This window comes from Acipenser ruthenus, chromosome 20 (assembly GCF_902713425.1).
Source record: "Acipenser ruthenus chromosome 20, fAciRut3.2 maternal haplotype, whole genome shotgun sequence".
Taxonomy (NCBI): domain Eukaryota; kingdom Metazoa; phylum Chordata; class Actinopteri; order Acipenseriformes; family Acipenseridae; genus Acipenser; species Acipenser ruthenus.
The window spans coordinates 10,246,155-10,265,238 of record NC_081208.1 but is presented as its reverse complement, the minus strand read 5'-3'; the positions used below and the strand labels follow the sequence as shown (position 1 = coordinate 10,265,238).

General features: G+C 47.1%; 1 pseudogene; it reads right to left on the bottom strand.

Moving 5' to 3' along the window:
* LOC117963692 (tRNA pseudouridine synthase-like 1) overlaps window positions 1-19,084 on the bottom strand; it is a 53,172-nt pseudogene that overhangs the window by 23,912 nt on the left and 10,176 nt on the right.

Sequence of the window (19,084 nt, the reverse complement as noted above, 5' to 3'; positions counted from 1 at the left end):
AGCAGAGCTCTATTCTGCAAACCCTGAGCACAGGGTCACGTTCATGAGAGCAGAGCTCAAATCCTGAGCACAGGGTCACGTTCATGAGAGCAGAGCTCTATCCTGCAAACCCTGAGCAGAGGGTCACATTCATGAGAGCAGAGCTCAAACCCTGAGCACAGGGTCACGTTCATGAGAGCAGAGCTCAAATCCTGAGCACAGGGTCACGTTCATGAGAGCAGAGCTCTATCCTGCAAACCCTGAGCACAGGGTCACGTTCATGAGAGCAGAGCTCAAATCCTGAGCACAGGGTCACGTTCATGAGAGCAGAGCTCAAACCCTGAGCACAGGGTCATGTACATGAGAGCAGAGCTCTATCCTGCAAACCCTGAGCACAGGGTCACGTTCATGAGAGCAGAGCTCAAATCCTGAGCACAGGGTCACGCTCATGAGAGCAGAGCTCTACCCTGCAAACCCTGAGCACAGGGTCACGTTCATGAGAGCAGAGCTCAAATCCTGAGCACAGGGTCACGCTCATGAGAGCAGAGCTCTACCCTGCAAACCCTGAGCACAGGGTCACGCTCATGAGAGCAGAGCTCTATCCTGCAAACCCTGAGCACAGGGTCACGCTCATGAGAGCAGAGCTCAAATCCTGAGCACAGGGTCACGTTCATGAGAGCAGAGCTCTATCCTGCAAACTCTGAGCACAGGGTCACGTTCATGAGAGCAGAGCTCAAACCCTGAGCACAGGATCACATTCATGAGAGCAGAGCTCTATCCTGCAAACCCTGAGCACAGGGTCACGCTCATGAGAGCAGAGCTCAAATCCTGAGCACAGGGTCACGTTCATGAGAGCAGAGCTCTATTCTGCAAACCCTGAGCACAGGGTCACGTTCATGAGAGCAGAGCTCAAATCCTGAGCACAGGGTCACGTTCATGAGAGCAGAGCTCTATCCTGCAAACCCTGAGCACAGGGTCACATTCATGAGAGCAGAGCTCAAACCCTGAGCACAGGGTCACATTCATGAGAGCAGAGCTCAAACCCTGAGCACAGGGTCACGTTCATGAGAGCAGAGCTCTATCCTGCAAACCCTGAGCACAGGGTCACGTTCATGAGAGCAGAGCTCAAATCCTGAGCACAGGGTCATGTTCATGAGAGCAGAGCTCTATCCTGCAAACCCTGAGCACAGGGTCACGTTCATGAGAGCAGAGCTCAAATCCTGAGCACAGGGTCACGTTCATGAGAGCAGAGCTCAAACCCTGAGCACAGGGTCATCTTCATGACAGCAGAGCTCTATCCTGCAAACCCTGAGCACAGGGTCACGTTCATGAGAGCAGAGCTCAAATCCTGAGCACAGGGTCACGCTCATGAGAGCAGAGCTCTACCCTGCAAACCCTGAGCACAGGGTCACGTTCATGAGAGCAGAGCTCTATCCTGGAAACCCTGAGCACAGGGTCACGCTCATGAGAGCAGAGCTCTGTCCTGCAAACCCTGAGCACAGGGTCACGCTCATGAGAGCAGAGCTCAAATCCTGAGCACAGGATCACATTCATGAGAGCAGAGCTCAAACCCTGAGCACAGGGTCATGTTCATGAGAGCAGAGCTCTATCCTGCAAACCCTGAGCACAGGGTCACGCTCATGAGAGCAGAGCTCTGTCCTGCAAACCCTGAGCACAGGGTCACGCTCATGAGAGCAGAGCTCAAATCCTGAGCACAGGGTCACGTTCATGAGAGCAGAGCTCTATTCTGCAAACCCTGAGCACAGGGTCACATTCATGAGAGCAGACCAAACCCTGAGCACAGGGTCACGTTCATGAGAGCAGAGCTCTATCCTGCAAACCCTGAGCACAGGGTCACATTCATGAGAGCAGAGCTCAAACCCTGAGCACAGGGTCACGTTCATGAGAGCAGAGCTCAAATCCTGAGCACAGGGTCACGTTCATGAGAGCAGAGCTCAAACCCTGAGCACAGGGTCATGTTCATGAGAGCAGAGCTCTATCCTGCAAACCCTGAGCACAGGGTCACATTCATGAGAGCAGAGCTCAAATCCTGAGCACAGGGTCACGTTCATGAGAGCAGAGCTCTACCCTGCAAACCCTGAGCACAGGGTCACTCTCATGAGAGCAGAGCTCTATCCTGCAAACCCTGAGCACAGGGTCACGCTCATGAGAGCAAAGCTCAAATCCTGAGCACAGGGTCACGTTCATGAGAGCAGAGCTCTATTCTGCAAACCCTGAGCACAGGGTCACATTCATGAGAGCAGAGCTCAAACCCTGAGCACAGGGTCATGTTCATGAGAGCAGAGCTCTATCCTGCAAACCCTAAGCACAGGGTCATGCTCATGAGAGCAGAGCTCTGTCCTGCAAACCCTGAGCACAGGGTCACATTCATGAGAGCAGAGCTCTATTCTGCAAACCCTGAGCACAGGGTCACATTCATGAGAGCAGACCAAACCCTGAGCACAGGGTCACATTCATGAGAGCAGAGCTCTATCCTGCAAACCCTGAGCACACGGTCACGTTCATGAAAGCAGAGCTCTATCCTGCAAACCTTGAGCACAGGGTCACATTCATGAGAGCAGACCAAACCCTGAGCACAGGGTCGCGTTCATGAGAGCAGAGCTCAAATCCTGAGCACAGGGTCACATTCATGAGAGCAGAGCTCAAACCCTGAGCACAGGGTCATGTTCATGAGAGCAGAGCTCTATCCTGCAAACCCTGAGCACAGGGTCATGCTCATGAGAGCAGAGCTCTGTCCTGCAAACCCTGAGCACAGGGTCACGCTCATGAGAGCAGAGCTCAAATCCTGAGCACAGGGTCACGCTCATGAGAGCAGAGCTCTATCCTGCAAACCCTGAGCACAGGGTCACGCTCATGAGAGCAGAGCTCTATCCTGCAAACCCTGAGCACAGGGTCACGCTCATGAGAGCAAAGCTCAAATCCTGAGCACAGGGTCACATTCATGAGAGCAGAGCTCAAACCCTGAGCACAGGGTCATGTTCATGAGAGCAGAGCTCTATCCTGCAAACCCTGAGCACAGGGTCACGCTCATGAGAGCAGAGCTCTGTCCTGCAAACCCTGAGCACAGGGTCACGCTCATGAGAGCAGAGCTCAAATCCTGAGCACAGGGTCACGTTCATGCGAGCAGAGCTCTATTCTGCAAACCCTGAGCACAGGGTCACATTCATGAGAGCAGACCAAACCCTGAGCACAGGGTCACGTTCATGAGAGCAGAGCTCAAATCCTGAGCACAGGGTCACGTTCATGAGAGCAGAGCTCAAACCCTGAGCACAGGGTCATGTTCATGAGAGCAGAGCTCTATCCTGCAAACCCTGAGCACAGGGTCACATTCATGAGAGCAGAGCTCAAATCCTGAGCACAGTGTCACGTTCATGAGAGCAGAGCTCCACCCTGCAAACCCTGAGCACAGGGTCACGCTCATGAGAGCAGAGCTCTATCCTGCAAACCCTGAGCACAGGGTCACGCTCATGAGAGCAGAGTTCTATCCTGCAAACCCTGAGCACAGGGTCATGTTCATGAGAGCAGAGCTCTATTCTGCAAACCCTGAGCACAGGGTCACATTCATGAGAGCAGAGCTCAAACCCTGAGCACAGGGTCATGTTCATGAGAGCAGAGCTCTATCCTGCAAACCCTAAGCACAGGGTCATGCTCATGAGAGCAGAGCTCTGTCCTGCAAACCCTGAGCACAGGGTCACATTCATGAGAGCAGAGCTCTATTCTGCAAACCCTGAGCACAGGGTCACATTCATGAGAGCAGACCAAACCCTGAGCACAGGGTCACATTCATGAGAGCAGAGCTCTATCCTGCAAACCCTGAGCACAGGGTCACGTTCATGAAAGCAGAGCTCTATCCTGCAAACCCTGAGCACAGGGTCACATTCATGAGAGCAGACCAAACCCTGAGCACAGGGTCACGTTCATGAGAGCAGAGCTCAAATCCTGAGCACAGGGTCACGTTCATGAGAGCAGAGCTCAAACCCTGAGCACAGGGTCATGTTCATGAGAGCAGAGCTCTACCCTGCAAACCCTGAGCACAGGGTCACGCTCATGAGAGCAGAGCTCTATCCTGCAAACCCTGAGCACAGGGTCACGCTCATGAGAGTAGAGCTCTATCCTGCAAACCCTGAGCACAGGGTCACGCTCATGAGAGCAGATCTCTATCCTGCAAACCCTGAGCACAGGGTCACGCTCATGAGAGCAAAGCTCAAATCCTGAGCACAGGGTCACGTTCATGAGAGCAGAGCTCTATTCTGCAAACCCTGAGCACAGGGTCACATTCATGAGAGCAGAGCTCAAACCCTGAGCACAGGGTCATGTTCATGAGAGCAGAGCTCTATCCTGCAAACCCTGAGCACAGGGTCACGTTCATGAGAGCAAAGCTCAAATCCTGAGCACAGTGTCACATTCATGAGAGCAGAGCTCAAATCCTGAGCACAGGGTCACGTTCATGAGAGCAGAGCTCAAACCCTGAGCACAGGGTCATGTTCATGAGAGCAGAGCTCTATCCTGCAAACCCTGAGCACAGGGTCACTCTCATGAGAGCAGAGCTCTATCCTGCAAACCCTGAGCACAGGGTCACGCTCATGAGAGCAAAGCTCAAACCCTGAGCACAGGGTCATGTTCATGAGAGCAGAGCTCTATCCTGCAAACCCTGAGCACAGGGTCACGTTCATGAGAGCAGAGCTCAAATCCTGAGCACAGGGTCACGTTCATGAGAGCAGAGCTCAAATCCTGAGCACAGGGTCACGTTCATGAGAGCAGAGCTCTACCCTGCAAACCCTGAGCACAGGGTCACTCTCATGAGAGCAGAGCTCTATCCTGCAAACCCTGAGCACAGGGTCACGCTCATGAGAGCAAAGCTCAAATCCTGAGCACAGGGTCACGTTCATGAGAGCAGAGCTCTATTCTGCAAACCCTGAGCACAGGGTCACATTCATGAGAGCAGAGCTCAAACCCTGAGCACAGGGTCATGTTCATGAGAGCAGAGCTCTATCCTGCAAACCCTGAGCACAGGGTCACGCTCATGAGAGCAGAGCCCTGTCCTGCAAATCCTGAGCACAGGGTCACGCTCATGAGAGCAGAGCTCAAATCCTGAGCACAGGATCACGTTCATGAGAGCAGAGCTCAAACCCTGAGCACAGGGTCATGTTCATGAGAGCAGAGCTCTATCCTGCAAACCCTGAGCACAGGGTCACGTTCATGAGAGCAGAGCTCTATCCTGCAAACCCTGAGCACAGGGTCACGTTCATGAGAGCAGAGCTCTATCCTGCAAACCCTGAGCACAGGGTCACGTTCATGAGAGCAGAGCTCAAACCCAGAGCACAGGGTCACATTCATGAGAGCAGAGCTCAAACCCTGAGCACAGGGTCACGTTCATGAGAGCAGAGCTCTATCCTGCAAACCCTGAGCACAGGGTCACGTTCCAGACTACAAGCTTCAAAGGCTGAGTATCTGTATTCAGCTCTCATGCTGGCATGCTGCTTGTGAACAGTGACACACATGTCTTTGTGATGTGCACTCATAGGGACCTTCCACACAAACACTAGCCTTGAGTAGCCAGCACCAATGTAATCATAGCATAGGGATATTCAAAAAGACTCTGATGTTTTTACCTACATTATCCATAACTTCAAACAGTAAATTATGAGGTTCATTTGATCGGTTTACACCTCAATAGGATTGTGGCAAAGTGGTTGCTGATTAGGTACAGGTGCAGAGGTGATGCGGTGCAGAAATAAACAGACAGAGATTTGTAATCCGGTATGGAAAATAGTTGTTTTATTTTTGTTATAATCCAGGCCTGGTGACCAAATAATAAGCTCTGGTAATACACAGCAATATGTAAAACCCGGAGTACAGAAAACAGGGATTGCAGCCCTAAATAATAAAAAATAATAAAATAATTTATTTCTTAGCAGACGCCCTTATCCAGGGCAACTTACAAGATATCACATTATTTTTACATACAATTACCCATTTATACAGTTGGGTTTTTACTGGAGCAATCTAGGTAAAGTACCTTGTTCAAGGGTACAGCAGCAGTGTCCCCACCGGGGATTGAACCCACGACCCTCCGGTCAAGAGTCCAGAGCCCTAACCACTACTCCACACTGCTGCCCTGTAAAGATACGTTATCTGCCCCACAATAATACTTGTCACGATCACCCGTCCCGGTGCGTGCAGTAGTGCTCGTGATGGGTAATAACAATTTATTATAGTTTGTGACAGTTTTAGTGCAATGGTGATCCGGTTTGGTGCTGGCCCAAGGCAACAGCTCTGGATTCGTGTTAGCCAAAACACAGACAGTTACTAACAAATTACAAACAAAACAAAACACTCACAAATATTTATTTTAGCACACAAGTCTCGGTGTCTCTCACGGTCCTTCCAGTCTCTCAATAAAAACCAAGCGAAGGAAAAGATTTATTTTCTCCGGCCCCTTTTATGCGATCATGCATGACCCCTTGGTAAACGACTGCAGCTGACTCTATTGCCTGCAGCTGCTACCTCGTTTACCTTCCAGGTCAATACGTACCTGCAACTGAGTCTTGCCTTTTTCCAGGCTGACTGACTTCCCGACCCAGGGAATGAACTGTCAGGACAACCTGTCCAAAGCCCTTCCCTTTCAATACTTAGTGCCCTCACAGGTCGAGAGGGAGATTTACAACCAGAACTCATTATATTTCCGTCACAAGAATTTACAGCATGATTTCCCAGTGCTGTATCCAACAGGTTAATCAAATCAACTGTTAAGTTAACAATACAAAGAATTCAGCTAATGCCTTCATTATTAGTGTCCAGGTAGGATGCTGTAGCGCAGTGATTTTACCTCCCTAACCAGAGGAAGTGCCAGAGCCAATGCAATGCTCCCTGTTGAATCTCCAGCAACTTTGCACAGCCAGGATGCACACATGCGCTCCACTGTATATGACTAGAATGGCCCAGCCAGCTTCACTTCAGTAATACAGCTCCGGGATGAAACTCAAATCAAGCAGGCCTGCTGGAGCTGGGAAAGAAAGGAAACACTGAAGGAGCCTTTGCTTAATTTATCAATTAATTCTCAAAAACATTGTTGATGTAGTACCAGTAAATTCAATTTAAGGGAAAGTAAATGGCAAGTATATGACTTAAGCAAACCTATTAATGCTTTGTAATTGCTAGCATTTAGTACCACAGTGACACCTATTGGCTGCAATTTACTACTGCAACTGCTCTGTACTGATTAGCATAAACTCATGAAATTTCTCCTGGGACGCCCAAAAACGATAGGTGTTTTTAAAATCTTAAAAGGGCATTAAGTCAACCCTAGCCAATACTTTAAACTCAGCACAGAAACCAGGACCAGAGGACACAGATGGAAATGAAGTGGAGACAGACCTGGGACAGAGGGCCTTGCTATAAAGAGGGGCGAGTGTATTGGTGAATTGTTGGGCTGCTTTAAGAGGCGACTTGCCAAAGTTTTGAGATCAATCAACTAATAGGAAACAGACAAGATGGGCTGGATGGCTTCCTCCCATTCATACATTTTCTTATGACTCTAGCCAACAATCACTAGGGGTAGAATGACTACTTCAGCAAGTTACAGCTTGATTAGCTTGAAATACTTGATTAGTCGGCACTTTAAAAAAAGTATTAATAAATCAGGTATTTGAGGAGGTCTGGTTCTCTATTTATGGACAGCTTATTAATGTTCTAAAATGTCATTTCTATGTAATGGATTGCCACGGCAACTGCAGTGCCGTCCATCTGAAACCAGACGCTTCCCAATTACTTTCTGTTTAATTCAAACAGCTGAATACAATTAAAATACTGACACCGCCGATCTGCTGCTAGCATACACTTAAAATACACAAAAACATCAGTCAAGCGTCAACACAAGAGAAAGAATAGACAGAAAGAGAAAGGAGGCTTCTCATCACAGGGCAGACACACAACCCACACTGCATTTCACAGCTTATAATCCATTTTCTAGGATGATAGTGACATAGCTGCTGAGAAATAAAGCTGCTTCGACTAATGGTAAAGAATATTTGTATGATATGCCTTTACTGGATCCAGTACTAGGTATGGCACTGGCTGCTGATTTCACTAGTAATGTACCTGTGACGGGGTACTGCCCCGTCTTTATGATCAATGTTGGGACTGGCAGGGAGGGGGTTAAAATTCCTCCCTGCCAGAAAAACATGTGAGAATGTGGCTGGAGCCCTAATTGACTAATCAGTAATTATTGAATAATTGGGCTCCAGCCACAGGGAATAAAAGCCAGGGGAGAGGCCCTGGCTAGGAGGGAGAGAGTAGGAGAAAGAGAGTTCCAGAAGAGGAGTGTTTTGTTTGTGCTATGTCTTTGTAAGTTTTTGGTTCCAGTGAAGGCAACGCCCAGCCTGGAAACTTTATTTTGTAAGTTTTTGTTTTGTGGTTGTATTTTGTGTTTAAATCTCTTTGTTTGGCCCTTGTGCTGGTTTATTTTGTATTTTTGTTTATTAAAAACTTTATTATTTTGAACTTTATACTGTCTCTGAGTCTCAAACCTCGGTCCATCCTGTCACAGTTGGTGTCAGAAAACGGGATAGCGCCACCTGGAGCCTCAGAGCAGTAATTTTTTTTTTTTTTTTTTTTTTTTTTTTTCTCTTGAATTTTGGGAGTTTTTTTTTTTTTTTTGGTAAATGGGGAAGAAGAGCAGACAGCGGCAAAGGCAGGAGATGCAGCAGCCGAAGAAATGTAGGCTGCTGCAACAACAGCCACCCCAGCTGGAGGACCCAGCGAGCCTCTTCCCGTGGTGTTCCTGGTGCGGGAAGGAGGATCATCGGTGGAGGTCCTGTCCAGATGGGCTACCAGCTGACTGGTGTGGGTACTGTGAGGTGGATGGCCACAACTGGGCAGGATGCCCCCACAATCGGGACCAGGAGCAGCTGCAAACCCCGTCCTCGGCAGCCACCCCACCACTTCCTACATCACCGCCTTCACCACCATCCCAGGAAATATGGGACTGGTTGATGCACCCTGAGGCGGACCTCTTCCACGACCTCCCCATAGTTATCAACACGCTGTGGCGTCGAGATGGGGGGAGGTGGGAAAAGTGGGAGGAACAGCATCACCCGGCATCCTTCGCAGAGCTGGCCCTGATGGTCGTAAACTACCTGGCGGTAGATATGGGAGATGCCCCAGTCATTCCAATAAAGAAGGTGGAGCTGTCGTCCCGAGAGCCAGAGAGGGGTGAGCCGCTGTCCCGAGAGCCAGAGAGGGGTGAGCCGCTGTCCCGAGAGCCAGAGAGGGGTGAGCCGCTGTCCCGAGAGCCAGAAGGGGAGGAGCCGCTGTCCCGAGAGCCAGAAGGGGAGGAGCTGCCGTCCCGAGAGCCAGAAGGGGAGGAGCTGCCGTCCCGAGAGCCAGAAGGGGAGGAGCTGCCGTCCCGAGAGCCAGAGAGGGGTGAGCCGCCGTCCCGAGAGCCAGAAGGGGAGGAGCTGCCGTCCCGAGAGCCAGAAGGGGAGGAGCTGCTGTCCCGAGAGCCAGAAGGGGAGGAGCTGCCGTCCCGAGAGCCAGAAGGGGAGGAGCTGCCGTCCCGAGAGCCAGAATGGGGGCCGCTGCCGTCGCCCAGAGAGGGGGAGCCGCTGCCATCGCCCAGAGAGGGGGAGCCCGAACGTCCACAGCCCGAGAGGGAGGAGCCCGAACGTCCACAGCCCGAGAGGGAGGAGCCCGAACGTCCACAGCCCGAGAGGGAGGAGCCCGAACGTCCACGGCCCGAGGGGGAGGAGCCCGCGCGGGAGGAGTCGGTGCGTCCACGGCCCGAGCGGGAGGAGTCGGTGCGTCCACGGCCCGAGCGGGAGGAGTCGGTGCGTCCACGGCCCGAGCGGGAGGAGTCGGTGCGTCCACGGCCCGAGAATGGGAAGCCCACAGGCCTAGTGCTGAAGGGACCTGTAGGGGAAGAATACAGGCTGTTCCCGCCTCCGCCAGCAGAGGGAGACGAGCTGCCGTTCCCGCCTCCGCCAGCAGAGGGAGACGAGCTGCCGTTCCCGCCTCCGCCAGCAGAGGGAGCCGAGCCGCCGTTCCCGTCTCCGCCTCCCGAGGGTCCGCTGCTGCTGCCGTCGCCTCCCAAGGGTCCGCTGCTGCTGCCGTCGCCTCCCGAGGGTCCGCTGCTGCTGCCGTCGCCTGGGGTTGCCAGGGATCCTGCTTCGCCTGGGGTCGCTACACTATGGCCGGAGCCCCACGGAGGGGAGTTGCTGGCCATGAAGAGGGGGAGGGAGGTCAGGAGACCAGCTCCCCCAGCTGCACTTTCGCGGCAAGATGGTGTGTGGCCGGAGCCCCGGAAGAGGGAGCTGCTGGCCACAAAGAATTGGGTGGTGCCGGACGTCCCACCATGGCCACCCCCATGGACACTGTGCTTCCCCCTCTTCCGGGACTGAGACTGAGGGGGGAGGTGGCCATTTAGGCCATGTTGTGCTTGGCACAAGGGGGGGATATGTGACGGGGTACTGCCCCGTCTTTATGATCAATGTTGGGACTGGCAGGGAGGGGGTTAAAATTCCTCCCTGCCAGAAAAACATGTGAGAATGTGGCTGGAGCCCTAATTGACTAATCAGTAATTATTGAATAATTGGGCTCCAGCCACAGGGAATAAAAGCCAGGGGAGAGGCCCTGGCTAGGAGGGAGAGAGTAGGAGAAAGAGAGTTCCAGAAGAGGAGTGTTTTGTTTGTGCTGTGTCTTTGTAAGTTTTTGGTTCCAGTGAAGGCAACGCCCAGCCTGGAAACTTTATTTTGTAAGTTTTTGTTTTGTGTTTGCATTTTGTGTTTAAATCTCTTTGTTTGGCCCTTGTGCTGGTTTATTTTGTATTTTTGTTTATTAAAAACTTTATTATTTTGAACTTTATACTGTCTCTGAGTCTCAAACCTCGGTCCATCCTGTCACAGTACTGGCTCTAAATTGATTCCAGATTGTTGACTGGTTAACCCTCCAGCTGCTCATGTGATAATCTCAGAAAGCTAGGCTTCCTCTCTGCGATGACATCATTTCACTGACAGCTCTGGCATGGGAGTATGAAAAATACATCTAACAATACATCTCGAGCTAACAACAATGCTCAGATTGTGTGTTAATGAAATGGAAAATATGCACAGTCCTGCCAATTAAATTCCTGGGACGAGGAAAGGCTATATCGAGACATAAAAAGGAACTGCTGGAAATTGATGTTTATTCAGTGTAGTCAGGTAGCTAATTTAGTACATTACAGCTACTGAAATGCTTTCAATTACTGGTTTGCTTTTACTTCAGATCTCAAAATTAGATTTAAGATCTCTAAATTTAGACAGTTTTAACTTTTCTTCAGGGAGTTGTTAGTTAGAATTAAGAAACAAAAAATGTTTTTAACACACAAATCATTACATAAATTACAAATAATTGACCACAAACCATTACTGTGCTACTCAACGCATAACACAGATATCTCTACAAACAGAATGTGAGCCTCCTGATAGCATGCTAGTATCTATAGATGCTGAAAATATACCCAGCATGTTATAACAAGCTTTGTTTCTAATTACAAAGACAATGGAATATTCCTAATTCAAGAACAGAACAGAATTTACGAATGAGAGGAGACCATTCAGCTCATCAGTGCTCGTCCGGTTCCTGCCAGCTGGCTTGTTAACCCATGTCATACTCTTTAAAAAAATAGCTCTGCCAGGGGGCTCCCAGTAAAGGCACTCCACGTGGAGTGCAGGATGCGCTCTATAGTCTGGACTATTCCACAGTTGACCGTGGACAGGAGCTCCCAGGGGGCACCGCACAATTGGCTGAGCGTCGCCAGGGGGTTGGGAGGGTTAGGTCGGCCAGGGTGTCCTCGGCTCACCGTGTACCAGCGACCCCTGTAGTCTGGCCGGGCGTCTGCGGGCTAGCCTGTAAGCTGCCCGAGAGCTGCGTTGTCCTCCGACACTGTAGCTCTTGGGTGGCTGCATGGTGAGCCCGCAGTGTGAAAAAAAACGGTCGGCTGATGGCACACTCTTCGGAAGACAGTGTGTGTTCATCTTCGCCCTCCCGAGTCAGCGCAGGGGTGGTAGCGGTGAGCTGAGCTTAAAAAAAATAATTGGCCATTCTAAATTGGGAGAAAATAATAAAAAATAATTGGCAACGACCACATTTATATAATAAATAAATAAATAAATAAATAAATAAAAATAATAATATATATAACTCTGCCAAGCACAACCTGTCTTGGAAACTGTAACAGGGTAGCATCAAGAAAGAGACTCAGAGGCAAGGAAGCTGCAGCGTAAAGCCCAAACGTGCACTTTAATAAACAAAATAACCAAATAAAGGGCGCAAGGGCCAAAACAAAATGTTCAAGTAAAACACGGTTCATAGGCTGGGCATTCACCTTCACTACTCACAGAAAATATGTAACACAGCCACACCACAGACTAAAAAAACTCACCAACTCCTCTCTCCGACCTTGCCTGCTTTTATGCAGGTGGCCGCTCCCCAATTAGCATCAATCTGCACTAACTGGAGAGTGGCCACACCTGTGGTTGCTGGTTGTGTACAGGTATACAACTGCAGCAACCGAACATAAAAACTTCAAAAGTAATGCCCCGTGTCCCGACAGGTAACAAAACATGGTAACACATTTCATTTTATGTGAAAAACAACACTTTTCGTTAACACAAAGGATTACAGTTAATGCATAACGAGGAAATCAACAAGCGTTTCAACGGGGCAAGTGTAACCTTACATGTAGTGATGAGTGGATCCATGAGTGGCCAAAAGAGGGCGGGGCAACGGACAAGTGTCAGTCAGGACAGGAACTGTCCACCCCTGAGAAGTAACCGGAACTACTTCAAAGTCATAAGTTACTGTAACTATCGGTAGTTAAAATCTTGTTCAGATAACTTGTAATTGTAACAGACTACTTTTTAAAGTAACACCCCCTACACTGTTAGTAAATACTTCCATCACTGCGAGTTGGAGAGACATTGCACACAATCAGAACTGGGGCTGATGGGTTCAATGGAAAATTTACATTTGTTACTTCTTTGGGCATTCAACATATTTTATATATCCCTGATTTCTAATTCAGTCTGTACATAACCAGTATGCAAACTAAAATGGTATGATTCTCTATACCAATGTACTATTAGAAGAAGGAGGGACAGTCACTTTGAGTTGAATCCCTCTTTCAATGAAGTAGTGTATCCTTTGAAACAATGAGATGCTTTGTAAAGAGTTAATGTAATACCTGAATGCTTCTTAAAAGCACAACCTTAGTTTCCTTTGACAATGTTTCCCCTTTGTGTAGCCTCTCTGATCACATGGAGCCTTGGTGCCGTAAAGACTCCAAACAAGACTAAAGAATCATTCATACCGATACAAATGCAATGCAACTCATTAACTAAACACAGTGCTAATGCAACATTTACTGAAAAATAAAGCGACGCGGACTGCGGGTGATCATTTATTTACTTTACATCCGGGGTCAAATACCATTTACGTCATTACAGTGCGTTCCTCATAGCAGACGCGATGGCGGACGCAAAAGAACAACAAAGAATAAACACAAACCTAACCCTAAACCTATACAAAACACTCCAATTATGCTTAAATACAAAGTGTGGAAGCATTTAGGGTTTTTTTTCAGTACACTGGAAATACAACTAATCTTTCCGTGCACTTGAGAAGATGCCACAATACCGATGTAGACTGCACTGACTTACAGAGCTCTATAAAACCTGCTAGGCTATGGCCCTCTAGGTCCAGAGCTGGGCTCCCCTGCTGTAGGTGTTCATGCCATTTGCAAAGCAGACCACAATGCCGTACTGCATAAAGAAATGGGTTTTAAACAAGGAGTACTGTGACCACACAATTGTTTTTTATTGGTTTTTTTAATATATTTTAGAAGGTTACTTATTATAAATGTATGTTGGAAATTTCAGGGCTGTAGGCATTTCATGTATACACAGAAAAAAAAACTCACTTTTGGTTTAAAAAAGGCAATGCCTCTTATTTGCTTTGATGCCTTATTGTCAATATGAATATATTGTTTGGTATAGAGCTATTTCTTTATTGAAGAATGGTAGTTTGCTCTGTCCTTGCTCTGAGTTGTAAACATGGTTATTTACACTTGTTTCAGGAACACTGTTAATGAGACTCAATACTAAATGTTTCATTAACATTAGAATTATTCAGGATGGCAAGTTTTTGCAGTTAGCATTACTGGATTATACTGATAAGCAACTCTGTGCTTTATTAGTTGTATTGTGATGCGTATCCTATCGCAGCCCATGTATCGAGGTACATATCATATCATCGTCAAGCTAAAGGTACACACCCCTAGCAAACACCAACTAAATATATGGGAAGACGATTACTGTACCACCAACCACAGCTTAAAACAAAGTGGTTGTTTTTGACTGGACAAAGCTGGTTATGGATTTAACTGTGGTCTGTATACCTGGCAGTGAAATTATCATTTTTCACTGGACATCACAAGTAATGAAACATTATTGAGAGAATCAATAGAATACAGCTTTGTACCAAACATTACAATAATAACACGTGTACTGTCTCTATACAGCAGAATCCTAAAAAAGTCGCATGACCTCATCTGAGGTCAGAAGACCATGTCATCATGGTTACTAACACAACATCAATGAGTGTAATATAACCCTGCCAATATGAAGTCACTGTCTGACATAGACACCAAGGCTATGCAGTGTGGTGTTGACAGCTTTGTCAAATTATTGTCATAAATGGGTTCTTTTTTTTAATTAAAAACATACAGTATTAAAAACATGGCCAGCAATGGTAAACTATGGTAAATGCATAGTACAGCAACAGGAACAGCCTGGAGAAAACTGCACAATTACTGTGCAAATTTACAATGGTAAAACATTTATAAGTAGAACGCACATTGGAAATACTGGGTACAACATTTCTTTTACTATACAGCACATTTAAAAAGTCCTCCGTAGAGCACTTATCCAGAGGTAAGGTTATACTTTGTTCCCATTTTTAATAATTTCCTTCAAATGCAGTCCCAGCGCTGTGAGTTTATGGGATTTTACACATAGCCCTTTCCTGTCATTGTGATTCCTCTATGAATAAAAACAACATCAGTAATATGACTGATAAGAATAGTTATTCTCATGTACATTTCCCACACTAACTCCCACAGCTATCTACGTAACATCAGCAAATCTGCTTTTTTAGGATTATGATCTTGTTTAAACCTCTTGCTTTATCCAGTTGTGTTTCCTCCTTTGTATCTTACCCTACAGCTATGGCTAAAAGTTTAACATCATCCTATATTTAACTAATGTTGCTTCGGGTCTCCCAAGTGGCACATCCAGTAAAGTTGCTCCGCGTGGAGTGCAGGATGCGCCCTATAGCCTGGAGATCGCTGGTTCAAGTCGAGGTTATGCCATCACTGATCGTTCCCGGGGGGGGGGGGGGGGGGGGCGCACAATTGGCTGAGAGCTGCCCAGGTGGGGAGGGTTCAGGTAGGCAGGGTAATCCTCGGTTCACCGCGCACCAGGGACTCCTGTGGCTAATAGGGAGCCTGCGGGTCTGCTGTAGAAGCCACTCAGATCTGTGTTGTCATCCGGCACTATGGGTCTGGTGGCTTCACTATAGACCTGCAGTGTGAAAAAAGACGGCTTGGCAGGACACGTTTCGGAGGACACGTGTGTCTGCGCAGGAGTTGCAGCGGTGAACCGGGATAAAAATAATAATTGGGACTTCCAAATTGGGGAGAAAACCGGGGTAAAAAAACATTGGCAACGACTAAATTTATTGGTTTTTTGTTTTTGTCTCAATCCTAAAATTCTAGGTGATGCAAAAATTTTGGCCGCAGCTGTAGTTTTGAAAATACAAGAGAGAAAGCACACACACCTCACATGGCAAACAGCACACACACCTCACATGGCAAAGAGCGCACACACATCACATGGCAAACAGCACACACACCTCACATGGCAAACAGCACACACACGTCACATAGCAAAGATCACACACACCTCACATGGCAAAGAGAACACACACGTCACATAGCAAACTGCACACACACCTCACATGGCAAACTGCACACACACCTCACATGGCAAACAGCACACACACCTCACATGGCAAACTGCACACACACCTCACATGGCAAACAGCACACACACCTCACATGGCAAACAGCACACACACCTCACATGCAAACTGCACACACACCTCACATGGCAAACAGCACACACACCTCACATGGCAAAGAGAACACACACCTCACATGCTACCCCAAGATCCTCCTGTGCATCAGCGAAATGAAATCAGCAGGATCTGTACTGGACCTGCTGCATTTCATTTTAGTTTTTCTTCTTCTTCAAATCTTCAGATCTAGGCCACAATACACATGTCTATGGCAACCAGCTGGAACTGAAGAGCAGCTCCTGAACTTAAATTCAAAACACATTAACACACATATCTTCACAGCATTTACTCCAGTCTTTAATTAACTCCTGTTTTTTGAAAGAGGTAAACACCTGTTAATTTTACAAAACTAAAACCAAACAACTAAGACGTATATTTCAAATTCTCTTGAACTTCTCAAGGTGTTTGGTATCTCATTTTGTAACATTAACAGGATTTTCTTTCCTTTCAAAAAATAGGAGTTAATGTAGGAACGGAGAAAAAACGCTTTGAAAATAAGACCCTAGAAGCAGAGAATGAACTAAGAGATAAAATCACTCTAGTGATTCTAGTGCTTTGAAGTTTCCAGTTAGTCGGATTCATGAGCTGCTTGCAGCCCGTATGACAGATAGACAGATTGCTTCAATTTGATCAGATTGCATTGCCAGCATGTATTTATTATTTTGTGTTGTCTTTTGTTTGACGCTGTAGTCCGGTTACGCTTATGTGTCATTCAAAACGGGATGAAATCTGGTTTCATCTAAAAATAACAATGCAGTGCTTATGCAAGATCAGAACAACAGTACAGAGCCGGAAATGATAAGAAGTCTATGTCATTGTTTATAAAAAATGACTTTAGCAGGATAACCCCCCTGAGAGGACTGTTTCACAAGCGGGTTTTGGGTGCCAGCTGGGCTCAGCACACCTAGGCAAGCGCTGCTCTAGATATCTGTAACAGCTTGGCTCATTGCAATAAGAACCACTCCCAATACTGGAGTCACTGCAATAAGAAACACTCACAATACTGGAGTCACTGCAATAAGAACCACTCACAATACAGTACTGGAGTCATTGCAATAAGAACCACTCACAATACAATATTGGAGTCACTGCAATAAGAAATACTTCCAGTACTGGAGTAACTGCAATAAAAAACACTCACAATACTGGAGTCACTGCAATAAGAATTAGGAGGTCCAGTGGTTAAAGAAAAGGGCTTGTAACCAGGAGGTCCCCGGTTCAAATCCCCCCTCAGCCACTGACTCATTGTGTGACCCTGAGCAAGTCGCTTAACCTCCTTGTGCTCCGTCTTTCGGGTGAGACGTTTTTGTAAGTGACTCTGCAGCTGATGCATAGTTCACACACCCTAGTCTCTGTAAGTCGCCTTGGATTAAGGCGTCTGCTAAATAAACAAATAATAATAATAATAATAATAAGAACCACTCACAATACAATACTGGAGTCACTGCAATAAGAACCACTCACAATACTGGAGTCACTGCAATAAGAAACACTCACAATACAATACTGGAGTCACTGCAATAAGAACCACTCACAATACTGGAGTCACTGCAATAAGAACCACTCACAATACTAGAGTCACTGCAATAAGAACCACTCACAATACTGGAGTCACTGCAATAAGAACCACTCACAATACTGGAGTCACTGCAATAAGAACCACTCACAATACAATACTGGAGTCACTGCAATAAGAACCACTCACAATACTGGAGTCACTGCAATAAGAACCACTCACAATACAATACTGGAGTCACTGCAATAAGAACCACTCTCAATACAATACTGGAGTCACAGCAATAAGAACCACTCTCAATACAATACTGGAGTCACTGCAATAAGAACCACTCTCAATAATTGCAAACATCATAAGAAATGGAAGGGGACAATTATTAAAAATGTAAGGAAATGTAATTTGAAGCTACTTACTCTTTAAATATAAGGAGTGAAAATATGCTTGAAACATTATTAATTAACAATGAGATGCTTGCAAAGCCCTGTGCGTTTTCAGTTTTACACAGGCACCCTTCCAAATAAAGCATTCAAATGTGTTTCTCACCTAATGGGTTCAGGCTTCAGGTGGTAATTTAAAGCATCAACAAGAAGCCGCTCTGTGAAGGGAGGCTTGCCACTCTTTCTCTGGATGTCCACATGGGCAGAGTTACAGAGCGCATGCACACCGCTGTCCGTCCGGCTGGATACAGACACACTGACCTCATTGGCTGGCCTCAGCTTCCGCACAGCTTCCTGTCATTGGAGGAAAACCAGGAAATACACTCAGAGTGTGTGGAGAAAACACAATGCATTCAGGTAAGATTCACTCAGTACTGTATCCACGTCGACCGCACAAAAGACATTGCACACAAGGGGAACCAGGCTAGAATACAAAAAAATTTAAAAAGTAATCTGTTACAGTTATAAGTTACTTCAACAAAAACATAACTAGCTTTTTTTTGGTTTTGGTCAGGCTGCAGCTCAAAGTCTTCTGTGAAGATCCAGCTATTGAAGCACTTTCTGATTTCCAGTCTTCCTTATTTTTAAAACACGGTGCATGTAATGCATTACTCCCCTCACTGGGATTGGGCTAGGAGGACAGGTTAAAAGCCTAGAAAAGGATCGGTAAGAAGGGGTTACATTGAAGTGTATCGAATCCTAAATGACACATTCAGTTTAAGATGGGAGGGCACAAATGGAAGCTGAGTATAGGTAAGTTCAGGAGATAAGAAGCACTTTTCTACACACTGATAAATGCATGGACTAGCCTACCAGGTGAAGCAGTAACATCTAAAACATGAGCAATAACAATTCGGTCATGTCCCATTAAGTTAGATCCCATAGCGTGCTGATGGGGTGAGCCTTGAGGGGCCAAACAGGCTTTTCTCGTTTCCAAACCTTTCTTATGTTGTTAATG